Here is a 24,630-nt window from a genome sequence, read left to right as displayed (position 1 = left end):
CCATGTTTCCAAACTAAACTAGTCACATCTGCTGTGTTTGGCTCATTTCCCTCCAAACATTTTTGATATACATTCTTTCCAAGTGTCTTTTAAATGTTGTAACTGTACCTGCACCCACCACTTCCTCTGGCATTTCATTCCACACACTGATCACACTGTGTGCTGAAAAGTTGCCCATGTCCTTTTTAACTTTTTCTCCTCTCACCTTAAAAATATATTTCCTAGCTTTAAACTCCCCTACTTTAGGGAAAATACCTTTGCTATTCACCTTATTTATGTCCCTCATGATTTTATAAACTTCTTTAAAGTTGCTTCTCGACCTCAAACGCTCCAGTGGAAAAAGTCCCAGTCTATCCAGCTTCTCCTTATAACTCATGGGCAACATCCTGGTAAGTCTCTTCTGAACCCTCTCCAACATAATCATATCCTTCACGTAACTGGGAGACCAGAACTAGATACAGTATTCCAGAAGAAATGTCCTGTGCAACCTCAACATGACTTCCTAACACCCTTACTCAAAGAACTGAGCAATGAAGGCAAGCATGCTAAAAACTTTTTTAACCACCCTGTCTATATGTGACACAAGCTTCAAAAAATATGTCTCTCTGTTCTACAATACTAACCAAGGCCATACCATTAATTGTACATGTTTTACCCTTGTCTGTTGTATCAAAATGCAATACCTTATATTTATTCAGATCGAGCTCCATTTACCATTTTTCAGCTCATTGACCCAATTAATCAAGATCCCTTTATAATCATAGAGTACCTTCGTCACTGGCTACTGTACCACTAATTTCAGTTTCATCTGCAAACTTACTAACTATGCCTTCTACATTCTCATCCAAATCATTTATGTAAATGGAAAACAAGAATACTCAATACTGATCCATGTGGAACATCGGTCCTTAACTGGTCCCTGTGATAACAGCTTTGGATATTAATATAATTTTAAGAATTAGGATTTTAATGTGGTGGCATAATGATGGGTTACTTCTGCGTAACATTTTAAATCATATTAGTTCATGTCATCCTTCTGGAGTAGTAATTTGATGCTATATTTGAACATAGAACATAGAACATAGAACATAGAACATAGAACAGTACAGCACAGAACAGGCCCTTCAGCCCACAATGTTGTGCCGACCATTGATCCTCATGGATGCACCCTCAAATTTCTGTGACCATATGCATGTCCAGCAGTCTCTTAAATGACCCCAATGACCTTGCTTCCACAACTGCTGCTGGCAACGCATTCCATGCTCTCACAACTCTCTGCGTAAAGAACCTGCCTCTGACATCCCCTCTATACTTTCCACCAACCAGCTTAAAACTATGACCCCTCGTGCTAGCCATTTCTGCCCTGGGAAATAGTCTCTGGCTATCGACTCTATCTATGCCTCTCATTATCTTGTATAGCTCAATTAGGTCCCCTCTCCTCCTCCTTTTCTCCAATGAAAAGAGACCGAGCTCAGTCAACCTCTCTTCATAAGATAAGCCCTCCAGTCCAGGCAGCATCCTGGTAAACCTCCTCTGAACCCTCTCCAAAGCATCCACATCTTTCCTATAATAGGGCGCCCAGAACTGGACGCAGTATTCCAAGTGCGGTCTAACCAAAGTTTTATAGAGCTGCAACAAGATCTCACGACTCTTAAACTCAATCCCCCTGTTAATGAAAGCCAAAACACCATATGCTTTCTTAACAACCCTGTCCACTTGGGTGGCCATTTTAAGGGATCTATGTATCTGCACACCAAGATCCCTCTGTTCCTCCACGCTGCCAAGAATATTTGCCATGAAATAGGGATACTCTACATTGTTAATTGAAGATTGTTTTTATGAAGTTGGTGCGTAAACAGTGAGGTCATTATTTTGTTTCTGGTTCAAGATTATTGATGATTGAATTTTGCTTAGAATATCCAGAGACTGAATATTCCTAGGAAATTCAGAGGAGAGCTGACTGGCATCAGAAGCATTTTTTTTCTCTCCTATAAAAGATTATAGAACATTTGAAAGAAAACACCTCAATAAAATCTAATTTGTGAAATTTCTAGACTAGGAGTGTTTGATCGAGAATAACCTGTTGGTTGTTAAAAGTTGAGCAAATCTAAGCTCTCAATTTTATGAGTATTCAGGTAATATACTTCACAGTTCATACATAATAAAAGAATTGAGGAAAATCAGTTCATTTGACCTTAAGGAATTGATATAAGGGATTTGAATTGCTGTGACAGAGAGTGCCAGGGGGAGAAAAAGAGACTTTATTTTGCAGAGATAGTGAGAATTGCAGATGCTGGAGTCAGCAATAACACAGTGTGGAGCTGGAGGAACACAGCAGGCCAGGCAGCATCAGAGGAGCAGGAAAGCTGAAAGTGTCAGGTGGGGACCCTATTTTGCTGTACCTTTTCAGATTTTTCCAATTATATTCCACATCAAGACAGCTTGGGTATTTTTTGCTGCTTTCATCTTTTGTGAAATTCTGACTAAAAAGAATATGCAATCTATCAAGCCGGATTTCATTTTGGGATCTAATTTGTTCAGTGGCAACATTGTTCGAGATCGTTACAACTTAGGTCTCTTGCCAGGATTTGAACATGCTAGAGGGGTTTAAGATTTAAGAATTACTATATAAGGGATCTTTGTCTCCTTAAAAATAATGAAATCACAAAGATACTGAATAGAACATAGAGGAAATGTTCTGAAGTTAATTACATGGATTGAATTTTTAACGTGGCTTACAAAGCTGCTCAGAGCTTTCTGAGAGTATAGAAATAAAAATGAATTACTTGAAATCTTTGATTAAGGCAAAATTAAGAGAGCTAATGGAGATGTCACAATTGGAATTAGCACTCTATTCTCTCTCTCTCAATCAGTCCTGTTTTAGGAATTGTTCAGAAGATAGGTCACTGAAACATTATTTCTGTTCTCTCTCCATAGATGCAGCCAGACCCGTTGAGTTTCTCAAGCAATTTCTGTTTTTTATTCTGGAGGGAAGTGAACTGGAAAGGTATTCATTTACAATTATTATATTGTTACAAGTGCACTTACACTGATAAATATTATGGAGTTATAGAGATGAACAGCACAGAAACAGACCAACTTGTCCATGATGACCAGGTATTCTAAATCAATCCAATCCCATTTGCCTGCATTTGGCCCAAATCTCTCTAAACCCTTCCTATTTATGTACCCAACCAGATGCCTTTTAAATATTGCAATTGTATTAGCCTCCACCACTTCCTCTGACAGCTCACTTCACAGATGCATCACCCTCTGTGTGAAAAAGTTGCCTCTTAGGTCCCCTTTACATCTTTCTCCTTTCACCTTAATCCTATGCCCTCTAATTTTGGATTCCTGCACCCTGGGTATGCAACTTTGTCTATTTACCTTCTCCATGCCTTTTGTGATTTTATAAATGTCAATAAGGTCACCCATCAGTCTCCAATACTTCAAGGAAAGTAGCCTCGACCTATTTAGCCCTTCCCTGTAGCTCAAACTCTCCAATCCTGGCACCATCCTTGTAAACCTTTTCTAAACCCATTCAAGTGTCACAACATCCTTCCTATTTCAGGGAGACCATAACTGCATACTGTATTCCGAAAGTAGACCTATGAATGTCCTCTGTGCCTGTAACATGGCCTCTCAATTACCATTGGCAATGCACTGATCAATAAAGGCAATCTTATCAAACACCTTCTTCACTATCCTATCTACCTGTGACTCCACTTTCAAGGAACTATGAACCTGAACTCCAAGGTCACTTTGTTTAGCAACACCCCCAAGACCTTAACATTAAGCATATAAGTCCTGCCCTGATTTGCCATACCAAGATGCAACACCTCATATTTATCTAAGTTAAAATCCATCTGCTACTCCTTGACCCATTGGCTATCTGATAAAGATCTTGATGTAGTCCGAGGTAATCTTCGCTGTTCAATTTTAGAGTGATCTGCAAACTTACTAACCATACTTCCTACAGCCACATCCAATTCATTTATACAAATGACGTAAAGCAGTGGAATCAGCACCAATTCTGGTGATGCACCACTGATCACAGACCTCTCGTCTGAAAGCATCCCTCCACCAACATACTCTGTCTTCATCATTCAAGCCAGTTCTGCATCCAAATATTTAATTCTCCCTATATTCCACGTGATCTAACTTTGCGAACCAGTCTACCATGAGGAACTTTTTCGAATGGCTCACTGAAGTATTTAGTTTTTGTGATGAATACTGTAAACTGTTCATATGCATCTTTGGCAATACCATAAATATCACAGGGAGATTATAGATGAAATGCTGTTTTTGCTAAGTAATGAAGGAGCAACTCAACTTGGAGGCATGTCGAATAAGATTGGATTTTTAAAGTTATTTCATCCCGTTTGAATTTTCCGCTGTCGGCTTTTGTGTGTGATTTGGATATAAACTAAAGACCAACCCATACCATTACAGGAAGTATAGCATAGGGTGTGTGAATAATGCTGAAATAAACTTGTTCATTGAATTCACGTTAAACGAATAAAGTCAGAAGTACACCTTGGTAAAGTGGAGAGATCAATATACTGTATCCATAATGGGAATGACATTACTAGTATATTTTGTTATAATTGCAGATGGCACAGCTCTGCGTTGACTGTACTCACACTGAATGAATAGATTTCCTAAAGTCATTACAATGGAGATACAACAATAACAATGAATGTGTATCATTATGACAGCTTGCTTGTTGCTGGAATCAGTGACAAAGAAAGTGGGCCTCAAAACCATAAAAATTGCAAAGAAATTATGTATGAGATGCTGTTTTTGCAAAGTAATGAAGAAGCAACTCAACTTGGCAAACAAAACCAGCCCAGCTCACCTCCCTAACCTGTTCTTCCTCTCACCTATCCCCTCCTCCCACCTCAAGCCACACCTCCATTTCCTACTTGCTAACCTCATGCCACCCCCTTGACTTGTTCATCCTCCCTGGACTGACCTATCTCCTCCCTACCTCCCCCCCTACACTCACCATCCCTGCCTCTTTGACTTGTCTGTCTCCTCTCCACCTATCTTCTCCCCTGTCCATCTTCTATCCGCCACCCCCTCCCTCCTTATTTATTTCAGAACCCCCTTCCCCTCCCCTGATTCTGATGAAGGGTCTAGGCCCGAAACATCAGCCTTCCTGCTCCTATGATGCTGCTCGGCCTGCTGTGTTCATCCAGCTCTACACCTTGTTAACTTGGCGAACATTGTGTAGCATTTTACAATTGAATAGTTACCTATTCCTCATGCCAAGTCCCTGTAAAATTTGCATATTACTTATATGACCTTATTCTTTAAGTAGTATGTGTCTCGATATTGTGTTCCTAGTTTTCTAAATAGTTATTTGAGCAGGTGATTTGAGTTTTCAGCTTATACTGGATAATGTGACAGCTATAATTGTTTTGACAGATAAATTGCAGCATTTCCCTGTAAATTAGAACATTTCTTTGGCCAGACAGAGGCCCATTTGCAGTGGCGCCCAGACAAAACAGGGTTCCATGCCTCTTCATATCAAACAATAAACAGCCTAACCAATGGACCACTGGCCAGGGATCTTAAAATATTTCTACATGATTGGGTAGGTGCAGGAGGAGCAGGAGTTATCTGGCCAAAGCCTTGTCCAATGCTCAGCTGTATGTCTACATTTCACTGGAGGCATGTGCATCAGGGTTGGATTTTCAAAGTTATTTCATCCTGTTTGAATATTCCACTGTCTGCTTTTGTCTGTGATCTGGGCATAAACTGAAGACCAACCCATACTATTACAGGAAATGTAGCGTAGAATGTGTGAGTAATGCTGAAATGAATAGAGTTGTTGAATTCACTTCAAATGAGGAAAGTCATAAGTATACCTTGGTAATGTGGAGAGATCAATATGCTGTATCTCTAATGGGAATTACATTACCAGTACATTTTGTTACTACGGCAGATGGCATAGCTCTGCATTGACCGTACTAATGCTGTATGAACATATTTCCCTAAGCCATTACCATGGATACAACAATAACTATGCCCGTATATCATTATGGCAGTTTGCTTGTTGCTGGAATCAATGAGGAAGAATGAGGTTCTCTGATGGTCAGACCATGTAAACACAACAATTACCTTCCTCAAAGGACATTTTTAAACAATTGCTATGTGCCTGGAGCCATATGTCACCTGACCAGATAAGGATGACAGATTACCTTTCCAAAAGGACATTTGTGAAGTCTTTTACAACACTTGATGATTATTTTTTATTAATCACTATTACAGTGATTAGATTTCAGTTTCAGATGTTCATAAATTGAATTATTACTTTCATCAGTTCCCACGTGGTGATTTGAACCAGTGTCCTCAGAGCACTTTTCTGGATCTCTGGTCTATTGACCCAATAATATAACCACTATGTCACTGTCTTCCTGTCAAGTCACATGGAACTTGAACCTGAGGGAAGAAGGTTTTAATGGAGCCCTGCTAAAATCTGTACTTGTAAGTAATGCACATAGTAAATAAATTTTCATCAGTTTGTGGTAGTAGGATTTCTGGTACTCATCTGTCAAAAGCACCTGAAGCCCAGTAATGACATTCATACATGTATTACTGTTGCAGACTAAAATTGGGTAAGGTCCACAGTATACATTCTATCTTTTGATTTAATGGTTTGGTAGTGAATTTGATAATTTGGCCGTTTGACTGCTCATTCAATATAAGTTTTTGGAGAACTAGAGCATACATCTGAGAGTTGAGCAGATCATAGATGTATGTTTTTGTCAAATTTTATTGTCATCAAGGTGAAGAATGCCAGAGAAAAGTCCCATCTTAATTTTCACCATGTACTGGCAACTTCAAGATGCAATTCCAGTAAAGCACAGGTTAAACACAGAGCAGTGATCACTCTCATCTGCCTCCCAAATTTGTCTAAACTTCTGAATCAAAAGAGCACCATCTACTGTGCAGTATGAATCTTTCTGCTTTTCAAACCATGTGTCAATGCAAGTTATTTTTGTAAATTCACTCAGTGAAACCGGCAATTTTTCTTATATGTCCTGTGGATGATTGACACTGCTCAAAATTTCATACAGGGCACGTGCATCTAACACAGAGATGGAGGATTTTTGTTCAATCAGTCTGTGCTGGGTTCCAATATAGGTCCCAAAGGAAACTGCCAAATTATAAGGGATTTTGGAAGGACATCATCTGTTTAGCAATTACATTGTTAATGATCACCTTAAGCCAATAATGACCGTAAAGCCCTGTCATTACGCTACTGCTGTTGCTGTACTTCAGATTTTTCGGAACCATAAAGTATGAATCATATCCTGCTCTCACACATACCAAAGTATGCTACCTAAAGGTTCCCCCTTAGCAGCAATTCACTTTGTTTAAAGAAGTGATCATATTGATCACAAACTTGGTGAATTGAGAGCCAATGACTAGCATTTTACCCTGGTTTGCTGTACCAGTTTACTAAAGAGAAAATACACATACAGTCCTTGCAAACTAATACTGAAGTGCTCAATTAACCAGTTTCTTTTTGTAATCTGTCAAAAAAAATTTCTGCTGATGTCAGCGGTGAAATTTTCAATGGAAGTTTATGTTTGGAGAAGAGTTCCACATTTTGACAGCTCTGGGTAAAGTAGCAACTCATGCCATCATATTTGAACTGTCTCGCTGTGACTTTCATTCAGACTCCCTTGTTCTGGGATTTCCAAGCAGAGGAAATGATTTCTCACCATATCAAATAATTTAATAAAAACCGATAAGAACTACGGATGTTGTAAATCAGGAACAAAAACAAAGTTCCCGGAAAAGTTCAGCGGACCTGGCAGCACCTGTAAAGGAGAAATGGAGTTAACGTTTTGGGTCCAGTGACTCTTCCTCCAGGAAGAACAAAATGTTAACTGTTTTCTCCTTCACAGATCAAATAATTTGATCATTTTTTACATCCTCAATTCTTTTATACTCACAGGAATTCAATCCTAGACCATGCAATCTTTTGTTGTAATCTAATCTCTTCAGGCCCATATTATTCTACAATTATTATAGAACAGCACTGAAAGGAACTCCTTCTGTTGCTCAATCAATGAATGAACTGTCCACTGATGTGGTGAACTGTGCAGGAAATAAAGATTTCAGGTTTCATCCCTGCTGTATGAATAGTAACCATTTTCAGCTGGTTGCCATTTGGTAATACTTAATTGATCGTATCACTCTTTGGTATTGTAAGAATCGAAACAAGAAACAGTCCAGAATTACTTACGCTATCTTTCTTAAAGGTATAATGCATTTGTGGATTCTGCTTACAAAAAAGGTCTCAACCGCAATGTTTTTGTCAGCCATGGCTTTATTGAGGCAGTTGCGCCTCTGAGTGCATATCTTACTTCAGAGAGCATAAGAACATAAGAAATTGGAGCAGAAATGGGCTACTCAGCTCCTCAAGCCTAGTCTGCCATTCAAATAAATCATGGCTGATCTGCCCCAGGCTTCAACTCTGTTTTCATGCTAGCTCAACAAAGCTGTCAGCTCTGTGATAATTTAAATATCTATCGACCCTCTGTCCAAAATTTTCAGTACTATCCTGCAAAACGCTTCGTGAAAAAGAATTCCAGAATTCATTACTCTCTGGGAACAAAAAAATAAATCCTACACATCTCAGATTTGTTTGTGTCCCTTTGATCTGGAACTATGTCCATTGGGTTCAAAGTTCAGCCACTAGTGGAAATGTCCTCTCAACATTTACTCTATAAAGCCCCTCAACATCTTGTATATTTGAAAAAGATCACTCCACATTCTTCTAAACTAAGTGAACAATGGCCTAACTTGCTTAGCCATTCTTGATAAGTCTACCCCTTTGTCACAAGAATCAGACTAATGAAATTCTCTTGAATTGATTCCAAGTTTCTTTTTTATACACAGGGACAAACTTTGCACAGAACTCCAGGAACTCCCAGTACACTTGTGACTAGACTTGCATGTTGTTAACCTCGAGTCCTAGCAATAAAGGCCAAAATTTCACTTGACTTCTTAATTATTTATTGTACCTCAGGCTAACGTTATTTTTCTGTTTCATGCAGAAAAACTCCCAAATCCCTCTGTGCTGCATTATTTTGGACTTTTTCTCCATTTAAACAAGAGTCTGCCTTTGATTCTTCCTGCTTAGGTGCATGACCTCACACTTTCTTCCACTAAACCGCATCGGCCAAGCTTTTCCCCACTTGCCCAACCTATCTACATCCTCTTGGAGATTCCTTATGTCTTCACCATAATATATCCTTCCACTAACTTTTCAACATCAGCAAAATTTTAGATACTTTATACTCTGACCCTTCCTCTCAATCATTAATATAGATTGGAAATAATTGAGGCCGTCTTGCAACACTCCATCAGCTTCATCTCTTTAACCTGATAAAGACCCATTAATGCCAATCCCCTGCCTTCTGTGCAATAAGCAATTCTCAATTCTTGCTAATATATTATCTTTAGTACCGTAAGTACACGATCTAGGCAGGCAATGCTAGTGCAGTATTTTAAATTAAACATAAAACAGAGGGCCTGTGTTCCTTCTCAGTTGAATGTTGGATATCCCATGATATAACTTAAAGAGCAGTAAAGCTTTCACCTCTACTCCCTTTGTCGTTTGGAAGACAACTGTACGCTTTAAATAAATATTTAATCAGCTGTGAAGCATTTCCTGAAATCCTGGAAGAAATTTTATGAATGCAAGTATTTCCTTTAGTCAAAAAGCCTGGTAATACTCTGTACCTCGACTACAATATGAAGAACAATCACTTTGAAGAGACACTGGAGGGCATCCTTGTAACCATACCTCAGCATGAGTCACAGCCTTCAAGAGACAAGTTCGTAAAATGGAAGCAATAAAATTAGCACAGAAGACTTAAGAAAACCACCAATGCCTAAAGGCTATGGAAAGAAATGAGGCAACAAATCATGAAATTTATCAAACGCAGAATTACGAGTGGGATTTTATACAGTGAATTTTGTATACATTTATATTAGATAACTACTGGATGTTGGTTTAACGGTGGCATAAGCCTTTTTAATATTGCTTTTATGTTAAAAAAGTGATATTCATTAGCAATGTCTCTGATACTTTCTGGAATGTATCCAAAATAATCCGAAAGAAATTAAGATTTGTGATGATATTCAGTTGTATGGCTGGGCAGTCTAAAGTAGGAATACAGTGCTTACATTCTGTAAGAGCGAGCTTTTTAAAATTTCAGGAGATTTTGTAATTTACAGAAAAATTAGTTTGAAGCTGAAACATCCGAAGTCTATGTGAAAGCCAAAGTATTATCAGCAAACATTGCAGTCATATAAGCATGTGAGAAGTCTCGAGCAGCTCGCTCTCAATGATGAGATAATAGCGTCCTTAAAACATTGGAATAATCTATTGCAGCTGGTAAACTAAGGTTAAAAGGTTAAGTGCAGTGCTGGGTGATGGCTTTATTCAATGAAACATGTTTAAAGCTGAAGTATTTCAATTTTACTTTCTGTCTGGTTACACTCCTGTGTAACACCTTGATACATTTTCCACAATTGAGAAAAATCAGCAAGTTGCGCTTCGCTTCCACCCATCAAGCCCTTTTGACCCCATAAATATCCCCCCACAAAACTTGCTCTTTCCAAACTTTTGAAGAAGCATATCCACCGATTGCATTGGCTGAGGAGATTTTCAACATTGCAACTGGATTTTCAGTGCAAAGGGTATGAAAATCTTCAGAAATTGTTAAGACTTCTGTAGGCTTTGTTTAACATCACAGATGGCTATGTTTTCTGTTTCTCTGGGGTTTTTTTGGTAAAAGTATATATTAAATTATAAATGGAAAAGCTCCCACAGGTACATATGTGTGCTGTGCCTGAATGATGGATGGATGAGCTGAATCTCCAGATCAAAATAAGGAATATATAGTGTGGAATTAAAAAGTGCTGGGAAAATTGAGCGAGTAAGGCAGCATCTGTGCATAGGTACAGAGTAAACGTTTTAGTCTGTCGAGTAAAGAGCTAACTATATTTTGAGAATAGCTACTGAGTAGGTTAATAATGGGCTATGTTGTTAATAATGTTAGATTACATTGAACTGGGACCTACATTTGTCAGCTTCCAGAGATAACTTCTCATACCATCCATTGTATATAGTTACAATTAATAATGGCATTGGCATTGATGGTCATTACTTTTTATCAACAATTAACCTAGAGTTAATTTAACCTTGTGGTAACAAGCAGTGACCAGAACCACGGAACCAGAAATTATGTAAATTCAGTTTGCTGCTTTGTCAAGTCTGCTGAGATGTGTCCTTAATATGAGTGCAATACAAATACAAATCCTTCTGCTAAATTATCAAAAACAAGAAACAATAATATATTGAAGATACCAAGAATTGCAGATGCTGGAGTCAGAGACAACTTAGTGTGGAGGAACACAGCAGGCCAGGCAGCATGAGAGGAGCAGGAAAGCTGATGTTCCAGGTCAGGACTCTTCTTTGGAACAGGAGAGGGGCAAGGGAGCTGAGAAATAAATAGAGGGAGGAGAGTTGGGTCTAGGGGATGGCAGGTGGAACGGTGATAGGTGGATGCAGGTCAGGAGTGGTGGAGATTGATCAGTGGGGCGGACAGGTGGGAGAGAAGATGGACAGGCTGTTCAGGTTAAGGTGGCGAGAGGGAGAGTGTGTGGGGCTCAGGATGCCATGTCCATCCTTGGCCTCTTCCAGTGCCACAATGATGCCACTCACAAACTGTAAGAGCAACCTCTCATATTCCAACTTGGAAAGCCCCAAGCTGATGGCCTGAACATAGAATTCGCCAATTTTAAAATCTCCCCACCCCATGGCCTCATCCCGTGTCCAAAACTCCATCTCATCCCTGTCTCCTTGACCTGGCACAACATGTCCATCTCTTTCTTCAACTATCTGCCCCACCCTTCCCACTGACCAATCCCCATCACTCAATATCTACTTCCACACTGTGTTGAAGCAATAGTATATGATTAGTATTAAAGATGAATTTCTTAGTTAATTAAATTCTGCGTTACAACACAGGAAAGTCATGGCTTTCCACAACAAATCAATGGCAGACTACGGAACAAATTCGCTCATTTTTGCTTGACATACAGGGCGTGGCATGGGGCACATTAGACAATAATATAAGCCTGCCAAATACTTGTCATATCAGACTTGCCATACTGTTCATCCCACAATGTTCTTCTTATTCTTTCATGTGGGCATCATTGGCTGGGACAGCATTTTTTATCCATCCTGGTTATGTTTGAGGAGGTGGCGGTGAACTGCCTTCTTGAATTGTACTAATCCATTTGATGGGGGTACATCCACAATTCTAATGAGGAGGGAGATCCAGAACTGTGAACTGGTGACACTGAAGGAATTGCAATATGTTTTGAACTCAAGATGGTGAGTGACTTGGAAGGTAACTTGTTGGTCATCGTTTAGAAACCAGAAATGGAAACATCCAAGCTATCAATCATCCTTACAGCGTCCTTCAATGTGCCCCATGCCACGCCCTGCATGCCAAACAAAATAAGTGAATCTGTTGTGTGGCCTGCCACTGATTTGCTGTACTGTCGCCTTACAAAAGAACCAGAGACTGCCTGTGGATGTTTTACTTATGCAGTGAGGTTTTACCATCTCGAGTGTAACTGAGATGGTGTTAAAAGTACAACCAATGCTAACTTTCAGAAGGGAGTTAGATAAATATTTGAGAGGAATGAACAAAAGGCCAAGGTTGACTGGCCCTAAATGTTACTTTTGTTAATGGCTCAGGTACAATGATGTGTTGTATCAAAAGACGATTCTATGATTGTGTGTGAACTTTCATTAGCTCAATTTGAAAATCTATTGCACAATAGGAACAAAAATACCACAGTTTTAATTTATGGTCTTTATTGAGTTAGGTGAACTCAGTCGTTGGTTGGTCTTCTGTTCTGAGCTGAGGAAGGCGTGTTGAAATCTTCAACTATTGTTGTCCAGTAAGCTCCTGTTGTAACTTTCAGATATATGAATGCAATATGAAAATAGCATTCAGCTCGACTCTATCACAGTGCAATGATTGAAAATCTGCCAACTTACATTATCTAGTCTGACACAGAGAGAGTGGTCACATGAGTGAGGTATCAGATCATATCTGGCAAAAATGACTCACATGCATCAATCTGACAAACTGGAGTATAAAAAACATCTATTTGTATAAAGATTTGAGAACAGCCTCTTAACTCCACGTGTCACACTCTAGATGTCACATTTTATTGAAAATAACTATAAATCATGACTGGATATTTGTTAAAGAGTTCTGAAAAGAAAACTTCCTGTAAATATGAATTTTGCAGAACTGCTACTTATGAGACTGTAGTGAAATCTATAGGGGTCTGAGCAATGTGGGTTTTGCAGAGATTTGTGTCAGAATTGAACAAGAAGTCTGGCAAGGCCCATCTTTACACTGCAAATGTTTTGCTGCTTCTACAGAGAGGCAAACCAACTTTCTTGCTTGGCAGCAGTGAGTTATTTGTCAAAGGAGATTGTAGCTTGTTAAATGCCTTATTAATGACCTGACATGCCTCATTAATATTCAGACTGCTATCTTGCCAGATGCATCAAACAAACTAGATGCTGAGAATTCAAAAAAAAGCAAGGATACTGGAGCAGTTGGCTGGCAACTTCAGGTTGAAGCTAGCTGGAGAAGCCTCCATGTTCATAAACACTAAATAATATTTCAGGGCACAATCCACAGGTACCAGCCATATGCACACCTCATGATAGAAATTGGCATGTGACATTCGCTAACCTTTCACATGCATCATGGCACATCTCCAATACCCCTCAAGAGCCACTGAGCCGCATTTGCAGGACACACAAGTAACTAACATTGAAAGGCTGCAGCAGGGACACTTTACATATAGAGACAGGTGCAAAGCTCACATATTGGACCAGGCTGTATCTCAGGCTTGATTACTTGTTTTGTTAACACCCACTTACTTAGTATCTACATGTATGCTCACAGCATTCATGCTGGTCCTTTCCATGCCTGTTAGTGCATTGGCTGTTTAGCTAGTGCCAAAACTGCATTGGTGTTCTGCTTTGAACAGACACACAGCCAGTTTGCAAACTGAGGGCAGCTGAGGTCATGCCTTAGACTGCTTGGTGAAGTCAGTCATAGGTCTAGAGCAAATATATTCCTTGATGTCTATCCGTTGATCTTTAAGGAAGGTGCAAGGTTGTGGCAGATGAGCTGAGGAATCTGTGCTAAAAGAGGTGAGGTGGTCAAGGTCTGGGAGGGGGAAGGCAGAGGCATTTGTGAAGGTTGCAACAAGGACAACGTCAGGAGAAAGCTCAAGATATATGGGATGATTCCAGGCAGAACCAAATTGCAGGATATGGTAGGCTTTGGGGGATGGGGTTTGATGGCAGTGGCCATCAGTTTGGCCTCCAAAGGCTAAGCATCGATATGCATGGTGGGCATCATTAAGGTGTAGCATCAAGAAGGAGCAAGGAAGACAGTTGGAGGAAATGTTCAACATGGGGCATCTCCACACCATGGCTAGGGAGAACAAGGCAAAAGGGGACATGGACGTGCTGTATGGGTACTTGGTGACCAGGCATGGCCTAGTGCTGTCTGTGTTCTGTTTTACTGGAGAGAAGGTGTAAGTGTTTCTTCTTTGAAGGCAATGGCAGCAGTCTGTGCATTAACAGTGGACATTATAAACATTGGGGACAGTGCTGAGAATGTGAAATCTGTACTCTTAATTATTTGTCTAGTTCCGAGATGAATAGATGTTTGGCTGAGCAGGATTGTTAATTAATATTTTGAGGTTTGATGTAGATTCATGTTACCATTGGGAAGAATTTATGAGAAGGCATTGAAATGATCAGATTACTGGCTTTCCAAGAATATCACAGGCTTATTTTATTAGAAATGTATTTGCTTTATTATCACAAATCACAGATTTAGCACATAATGTTCCATTTCATTGAGTGGTACTGGTGAAAGATACAGGAAAATATGACAAAACAGAAAACATTCCAATTCTCAAAATCAAAGAAGAAACTTCTGGCTTTCCTGTTAAGGCTGTAAAATTGAGTTTGGAACCTGGCTAATGAGCAACATTTACATCCCATGAATTGCCCAAAATATCTTATTTTGATCATTTCCAGAGAAATTTGATTATATCAATTCCTGACATGAACGTCATAACATTTACTTGATGGCAGCAGCTTGCCATTTGCTTCTTCAGGCCTACATTCATTTCTATCTTTGTCTCAATGTCTTTGTATGCTCCATGGCCACCATCCTTTTCCATGCAAGTTGGCATGGAGCTAACCACCTGCTTCACCATATTGTTTTGATATCCCACTTCAACTCACATTCCAATTCAACGCTTCAGAAATTCACTTTGGAGCTGAGAGGCAATTCTACTTGCATGCTTCTGCAAGTTTACCTTGTAAACTGAGATACACACATCCCATGCATTGGCACTATTTTTTCTCTCAACTAATGGCTTTAAGCTTCATTTGACAGTGGTTATCTTAGATGGCTGGTCTGCTTTGCAGAATGATGCCAACTGTATGGGTTCAATTCCTGTACTGGCTAAAGTTACGACCAAGGATTCTCCTTCTCAATCTCTACTCCCACCAGTGGTGACACTCAGGTTAAGCAACCACCAGTTACCTTTTCTCTCAAATGAGAGTGTAGCCTATGGTTTGTTAGGACTATGAGATAACAAAGTGTGGAGCTGGATGAACACAGCAGGCCAAGCAGCATCTTAGGAGCACAAAAGCTGACGTTTTGGGCCTAGAACCTTCATCAGACAAAAACAATGTTAGGACTATGGTTGCTTTACCTTTGGTCCCTTTGCTTTGCTTTACATTAACGTTCATAAAAAAATGCACTCAGATTGAAAAGGCTCAATTTGTGGGGAATTAAAAAAAAAGCTTTAAGATTCTCCTCGTTGGGCTACAGTGAATGTCTTTAGGAAATGAAAATCTTATGAAAAACAGGTCTAATACATCAATTTGCTGGCCAAGAAAAAGAAAAGAATGGGTATAAGCCCCAGTGAATGCAATTTCTTTTCTGATTAATTTTGACAAAATTGATTGTCTTCACAAAAGATAAAGTATATCTGTAATGTGTATCCACTCTAGTAGGTTAATAAAATGTCAGAGATGGTGGCCTATTATAAGATTTGCAGTGTTGATCATAAAAGGAGTGTTTACCCAGTAAGGTTTGCCTTCTGTTGTTGCAATAAATGTTAGAAAATGTGAAATCTTTCATTTGATTCTTTCAGTCACTAACCAGAAGTTTATTTTTAAAGAAATGTTTACTTTGTAAATTACCATGAACTGGTGGCTTTTTGCAAAATGTTGATTTCACAGTTTGAAATAGGCACTGTGGATTTGGCTAAAGTTTAAACAGACAAGATTTCAAAGATATCTGGTGTATATGTTGAAGAGTCAAAAATGTCTTTGCGTATTGCTTCACAGAAATGACTTACCTTTGCGTGTCTTTGAATTTATTCAGCCTGTGAATAAAATGGGCTATGATGAGAAATTTAAGAAAATTGGGTGAAATGTTGAAACATTTGTTGAAACATTCACAGGAGCAACAGGAGGCCATTCAGCCCTTCGAACCTGCTCTACCATTCATCACGATCATGACTGATTATCCAACTCATTAGCCTAATCCTGCTTTCTCCCGCCATAACCTTTGATCCTATTCACCCCAAATGCTATATCTAGCTGCGCCTTGAATACATTCAATGTTTTAGCTTCAACTACTTCCTGTGGTAATTAAGTCCACAGGCTCATCACTCTTTGGGTAAAGAAATGTCTCCTTGTTTCCATCCTAAATGGACTACCCTGAATCCTCCAAATGTGAGCCCTAGTTCCGGACACACCCAACATCAGTAACATCTTCCCTGCATCTATCCTGTCCAGTCCTGTTATAATTTTATAAGTCTCTATGAAATCCCCCCTCATTCATCTGAACTCCAGTGAAAACAATCCCAACTCTGTCAATCACTCCTCATACATCACTCCTGCCATCCCTAGTTTCAGCCTGGTAAACATTTGCTGCACTCCCTCGTGAGCAAGATCATAGATCATCGATCATAGAACCCCTACAGTGTGGAAACAGGCCCTTTGGCCCAACAAGTCCACACTGACCCTCAGGCCACCCACCCAAACCCATCCCCCTATAACCCACCTAATCTGTGCATCCCTGAACACTACGGGCAATTTAGCACGGCCAATCCACCTAGCCTGCACATCTTTGGACTGTGGGAGGAAACTGAAGCACCCAGAGTAAACCCACTTAGACACCGGCAGAATCTGCAAACTCCACACAGACAGTCACCTGAGGTCCCTGGCACTGTGAGGCAGCAGTGCTAACCACTGTGTCACCATGCCGCCATAGAAGCATCCTTCCTCAGAAAAGGAGAACAAAAGTGCACACAATATTCTAGGTGTGGCCTCATCAAAGCCCTATATAACTGCAACAACACATCCCTGCTCCTGTACTTGAAACCTCTCGCATAGAAGGCCAACATATCATATTCATTCCTTGCTGTCTACTATATCTGCATGCTTATCTTCAGTGGCTGGTGCACAAGGACACTCAGGTCCCACTGCACGCTTCCCTCTCCTAATTTACAGCTATCCAAAGTGAATAACCTCACATTTACTCTGTATCTACCAAACTGTCAGTCAGTGACCATATCACGCTGAAGAATCTCCTTGTTACAGTTCACCTTCCCACCTAACTCGGTATCATCTTTCAAATGTGGAGATATTACATTTTGTTCCCTCATCCAAAACATTAATACATATTGTGAATAGCTAGGGTCCCAGTACCAATCCCTGTGGCACCCCACTAGTTACTCCCTGTCAATTTGGAAAGGACCTATTAGTTCGTACTGTTTGCTTCCTCTCTGCCTACTAGTTTTCTATCCATCTCAATACACATTCCCCAATTCTATGTGCTTTAATCTTGCACAATCTTTTGTAGGACTTTGTTAAATACTTTCTGAAAGTTCAAATATACCGCATTGACTGGCTCCCTCTCGTCAAGAGATTTGTCAAGCATGATTTCCCCTTCAAAAATCCATGCTGAATCTGTCTAATCCTGCCACTACTTTCTAACAGCTCCATAATAAAGTCCTTGATATTGGGATTTGAGAGTTTTCCCCACTATCGATATCAGGTTAATTGGTCTATAATTACCTGTTTTCTCTCCACCTCTCTTTTTGAATACTGGAGCAATATTACCTACCTTCCACTCTGCAGGGAGTGTTCCAGAGTCTGTAGAATCTCGGAAGATGACCACCAATTGATCCATTATTTCCAGAGACGCTTCCTTCAATACTATGGGATGTAGATTATCAGGCCCTGAGTATTTTTCCACATTCAATCCCATTAATTTTCCCAGCACCATATCTCTACTAATATTGATCTCCTTCAATTCTTCCCTCTTACTAAGTCTTGCATTCTGCAACAATTCTGATATCTGATTTATGTCCTTTTTTGTGAAGACAGGACCAAAGTATGTATTTAGTTGCTCAGCCATTTCTTTGTCCCTTATTTTACATTCTCTTGTTTCTGTCTGTAGGAAGCTACATTTGTCTTCACCAGCCTCTTTCTCTTCACATACCTATAGAAACTCTTAGTGTTAGTCTTTATGTTCCTTGCAAGCATACTGACAAATTGTATTTTTCCCCTTCTTAATCAATCCTTTGGTCTTTCTTTGAGGAATTCTAAACTTCTCCCAATTCTCAGAAATATTATTTTCCTTGGACAATCTGTATGCTTCTTCCTTGGATCAGATGCTATCTCTAATTTGCTCTTACCCATTTTGCTTCTGTGCCAGACAGGAATAAACAGTTGTTACTGTTCCCCCAAGCGTTACTTGAATATTTGCCATTCCTTATCCACTGTGATCCCTTTCCATAACTCTCCCCAATCTATCAAAACCTCATATCTTCATAGATTCATTCATTAAGATTCAGTACTCTAGTCTCCAAATCAACTACCTTGCTCTCCATCTTGATAAAGAAATTCTATCATTTTACAGTTGCTCATCCATGAGGGGACTTGCATGGTTCGATTTGCAATGATTCCCTTCTCATTACACAGCACCCAATCGAAGATGCTCTGTTCCCTCGTTGGTTTCTCCACAAATTGGTCAAAAAAAACCAACCCGTATGTACTCCAAGAATTTCTCCTCTATGGTATTGTGGCTAATTTGAATTTCCCAATCTTTACGCAGATTAAGATCATCCATATCACCGATCTTCCCTCATCACATTCAACTCTAATTTCCTGTTTAACGCCATTCCCAACATTACCACTACATTTTGGGTGTCAATAAATGACACCCACAAATATTTTTTGCTCCTTGGTATTTCTCAACTCTACCCATGCAGGCTCCATATTGTCAGAGCTGATATCCTTTCTCACTACTGTATTAATTTCCTCTTTAACCAGCAATGCCACTCCACCACCTTTTCCTTCTTGTCTGTCCTTCCTGAACATTACATATCCTGGGGCATTCATTTCCCATCCCTGGTCACTCTGCAGCCATGTCTCTGTAACCTCATTTATACCATACCCGGCTACATTTACCTGTGTGACTGGTTCATCCACTTTTTTGCAAATGCTCAGTATATTAAGGCACAAAGCCTTTAAGCCTGTTTTTTTTTAACATTGTCTGTCTCAATCTTATGTTTCTCAATGTCCTGTCCGAATTTTGTACTTTTTTTATGCCTACCAACTTTCTTATTCCCTTCACTACCTTGCTCCCTCCTTCTCTGACTCCTTACATAGGTTTCTATTCACCTGGTATGTTAGTTTAAACACTCCTCAACTGCATTAGCAAACATTTCCCCGAGGACATCAGTCCCAGTCCTGCCCAGGTGCAACCCATTCAATTTTACAGGTCCCACCTCCCCTAGACTCAGTCTCAATGCCCCAGGAACCTGAAACCCTCACCCGTCACCATCTTTTCAGCCATGTATTCATCCAGTATATCCTGTCATTTCTACTCTGACTAGCAAGTGGAACAGGTTGTAATCCTGAGATCACTACATTTGAGGTCCAATTTCTTAACTTTCTTCCCAGTTCCCTGTATTCTGTCTTTAGGAACTCATCCCTTTATTTTAGCTATTTTGTTTGTACCAATATGTGCCACAACTGCTGGCTATTCACCCATCCCCTCCAGAATATGGTGTACACACCCAGAGACATACTTGACCCTAGTACCAGGGCGACAGCATACCATCCTGGAGTCTCATTTGCCTAGATACAAAATGTACAAGGTTTACTTTGCTATGGAAAGAAGGTAGAAGAAAGCATTTAAAAAATTAAATGAAGATTTTCCTAAGCTATCACTGATTATCACTGACAGTTTTCTTTAGCCTCCCTAGATCCAGGGAAGAGACAGCTGCTAGACACCAAGCACATCACTATGGTTTGGTACGAGACAAAAACATCAAAAGAACCATGGACTCTGGAAATCTGAAACTTAAATAACTCCACAGATACTGGCATCCCATCATTCTGTCATCCTTTATTTATGACTGGAAAGTGCTTGACCCTGATTCAGCTCCATCGGAGCTAACTCTCAGATTACCAGAATGCCTGACACTCCTCTCTTTGTCTGTTAACGAGGGCTCCTTCACTGGACCAGATTAACCGCTCCAATCAGGGAACTCATATTCTATGAGGTCCTCCTGGCTGAACTTATTATAATCACTACAGGAACAAAAACAGAAAGTTAAATCTCAGCAGGTCTGGCAGCACCTGTGGAGAAAAGTCACAGTTAATATCATCCAGAACAGTTTTGAAGAAGAGTCATCAGACACAAAATGTTCACTCTGATTTCTCTCCGCAAATGCTACCAGACCTGATGAGATTTTCTAGCAATCTCTGTGTTTGTTATCTATGGTTTTGTGTTCAGGAATATTGGTCAAAGCCTGTTTGGACTGAAAACATCTAATTCATGGAGAGATGAAATTAGGCTAGAAGAACCTGTATCATTGGCTAGAGGGAGAGTCTCCATGAAAAGGAAACCTCATTGTGAGAGACAGTTCTAATATTGCAAGTTACCAGGCTGAGAAAATAACAGAAACAAGCTTTGGGAATTTAGCATCAATTTGGATTGATTCTGGGAATAACGCATTTCTAAGGGCAGTGCAAAATAAAGCTCTCCTTCAGTTACGCAAAAAAAAGTTGTTGCATTCTGTGGTTTAAGGTATATGTTACCTACAATGGTAGGATTCTGTTAATAGTTGTTCCAGTCATATGTTGCAGTGTCTTAAAAACATGAAATTGTGTCATGTAATCCTTTCAGCTAATAACTGGAAGTTCAAATATTTTCAAATTTACTGTCTCTATTGAGACCATAGTACAAGTAATCAATTTATTTTACATAAATTTAAATTTATCAATTTACAGTTCTGAGGAAGGGCCACCAGACCCGAAATGTTAAGTGTGTTTTCTGCTCCACAGATGTTACCAGACCTGCTGAGTTTTTCCAGCAACTTTGTTTTTGTATCAATTTATTTTGCGCAGTTTGTTTTTAAATTTTTCACAACATGGAGGTATTGTTCAGGAAACAAGCGGAAAAAAACAATTTGAAGCCAATTCAACTGACAATGTCAAGAAACCTCCTGCACAAAATAATAATTAAATTCAGAACCAAATTAGACACTTCTTCACAGAAAGTTCCTGGACGTGGCCTTTACAGAATAAACAAGGTTAGCTACTAAGTATTATGACCTATGCATCAGACCTTAAAGTGCCTGTGAGAAATACCCAAGGGATCAGTCAGCTAGCATGATTAACAAAAGCCTGCCGCAGAAATGAAACGCAGAGCACAGACCACATAGCATGTGATGCACATTGTCTATGAAATTTGCAACATCATATGGCATGCAACTGAAGCAAATGGGGCCACACACATGGCTCATTGTGCTGCAATGTAGCAGATTTACCCTGCTGACTGTAAACCCTGTGGGGGGGGCCTTTTCTCTTTCATCTCCAGCTGTAAAATGTGTCATAGTGATTTTCTTACCCATTTTACACTCAGATCAACTACTACTTACAATGAAAATTTCCAACCAGTCAAAAGTCCTAAAATATGATTATAGCTTTGAGTGAATATAGCAGCAGGTGATTTTTAGGTAATATTATTTTTCAGTCTAGGCTTTTTTCTGTTTGACTGCATTGAAAGGAGAAACCAGGAGAATGTATAATGAGTGTGTACTTGTCAGCATTTGTCTAATACAGTCATCCATATTTAGAATCCCTGTGATTCTGAGGTTAATTCTTATTCTATCATAGGATGCGGGCACTGGAAAGGACAACAGTTATTACCTGTTCCTGGTGGACATTGGGAAGTTAGTTTTGAACCTCCTTTTTGGACCACTGCTTTGCAACCGGTGCAGACACAGAGTCAATACTGCTGGGCAGGGAATTCTAGAACTTTTACCGAGTGACAGTGAAGGAATGGCAGGATGGCATATCAGGATGGTGATTAGCCAGGATGAAGTTTACAGAAGGTGGTGTTCTAATACATCTGCTGCCCTTGTCCTTTGAAGTCTAAAGATCATAGGTTTGGACAGTGCTGTTAAATAGGGCCTTGTTGCACTGCATCTTATACACTTTGCTGTCACTGTACATCTGTGATGACGGTTTAATGTGATGAATGGGATGGCAATCAAGATGACTGCTTTGTCCTGAAGAGTGTTGATCTTTTTAAAAGCCATTAGAGACACATTCATCCATTCAAGTGGAGACTATTCTGATGCACACCTGACATGTGCCTCTAAAGGCTGGATAGACTTTGTAATATCAGTTACACAAACAAAGTTGCAGGGAAAGCTCAGCAAGTCTGGCGGCATCTGTGAAGGAGAAAACAGAGTTGATGTTTTGGGCCTGGTGACCCTTCCTCAGATTTATCAGTAGATGGGTTACTTACATCACAATTCCCAGCCTCTCACTTATCCTTGGAGATACTCATTCGGTTTGTCCAGTTTGGCTTCTGTTCAGTGGTAATCCCCAGGTTATTCATGGCGTAAGAAAAAGAGATAGTAGCATTATTGAATGTTAAAGCTAGATTTTCTCTTTTTAAGACACTCATAGTTTTGTGGGGTAAATGTTATTTGGCACTTCCAGGTCAAAACTAAACATTGTTCAGGTCTTGTTTCATAATGACATAGACTGCTTCAGCATTTCAGATGTTACAAATAGGGTTAAAGAGGATGCAAACATCAGTGAACATCCCCTCTGTGGCTTTATAATGAAGTGGAGATCATGGATAAAACAATTGAAGATGGTAGTGAGACATTTTCCTGAGGTTCTCCTATAGATGATGATCTGAGACTGAGATGTGACCTCCAGCAACCACAATCATATTTGTTTGTGCTAAGTATGGTTCCAATAGCAGAGAAACTCCTTCCACTCTAATTCCCATTGTCTCCAAATTGACTTGGATTCTTTGATGCCATATTTAGTCAAAAGCTGTTTTGATGTTAACTGTAGTCATTCTTACCTCTTTTTTTTGTATTCAGGTCTTTTGTCCACGCTTAGACCAAACTCTTAATGATGTCAGGAGCTGAATAGACATTGTTGAGTACAAAGTGAGTGCTAGTGAGTAGATTTTATCGTGTAAGTGACTCTTGATTGCACTGTCACTGCCACAGTAAAGGGCAGAGGAATTTGGGAGCCCTCACCCATGAATCACAAATGGCTAACATCCAAGCTCAGCGGCTAACAGGGATGATAACTGGAATGCCAGCCTTTACTTCAAAGGGAATGGAGGATAAAAGTAGAGTACTTTTTCTAAAACTATACAAGGTACTAGCGAAACCACAGTAGGAAAACTGTGAAAGTGTTTTTAGCCCATTATCTAAAGGAAGATACATTTGGAATAGGAGGCAGCCTCGAGAAGGTTCACCAGGCTGATATGGTAAGGGTGGACTGTCTTATGAGGAGAGAACAAGTATATTGGGATTGCATTCATAGGAACATAGAGGAATGACAAGTGACCACATTGAAACATATACTATTCTTCAAGAACCTGACAAGATAAATAGCAAAAGGCTGTTTCATCATGAGGGAGATTCTGGTAAAACAGAGGTCGACACTCAAGCCAGGCTTTAATTACAGGGTGATTGACATTGTCCGGCTTCTTCAGAGCCAGCTCTCTGAGTCAACAGAGCCTCTGATACTCCTGTTTATACCTGTCAGCCAGCACTTCCTGACTAGACCAGGTTAATGGCTCCAATCAGGGAACTCATATTCTGTGAGGACCATCTGGTCGAACTCGTTATAATCACTACACTAGGACCAGAGGACGTAAAAATGGGAACAGGGGATCACACATTTAAGGCAGAGATGAGGTGATTTTTTTTTCTCTTGGAGGGTTGTGGCCAAGGTCAGTCTGATCATCATCTGCCCCTCCTTTAAACTTATGTCTGCTGGCAAATTCAAGAGCTGCTTTTAAATTATCAGCACATTTCACTGAAATTCTAACTTTCAGCCCACATTTAGGGCAGAACAGGCAATCTTTCAAATGTTAGCCTTTGAACATATGAAAAACAATAAAT

This window comes from Stegostoma tigrinum, chromosome 5 (assembly GCF_030684315.1).
Source record: "Stegostoma tigrinum isolate sSteTig4 chromosome 5, sSteTig4.hap1, whole genome shotgun sequence".
Taxonomy (NCBI): Eukaryota; Metazoa; Chordata; class Chondrichthyes; order Orectolobiformes; family Stegostomatidae; genus Stegostoma; species Stegostoma tigrinum.
This window is presented reverse-complemented; position numbering follows the sequence as displayed.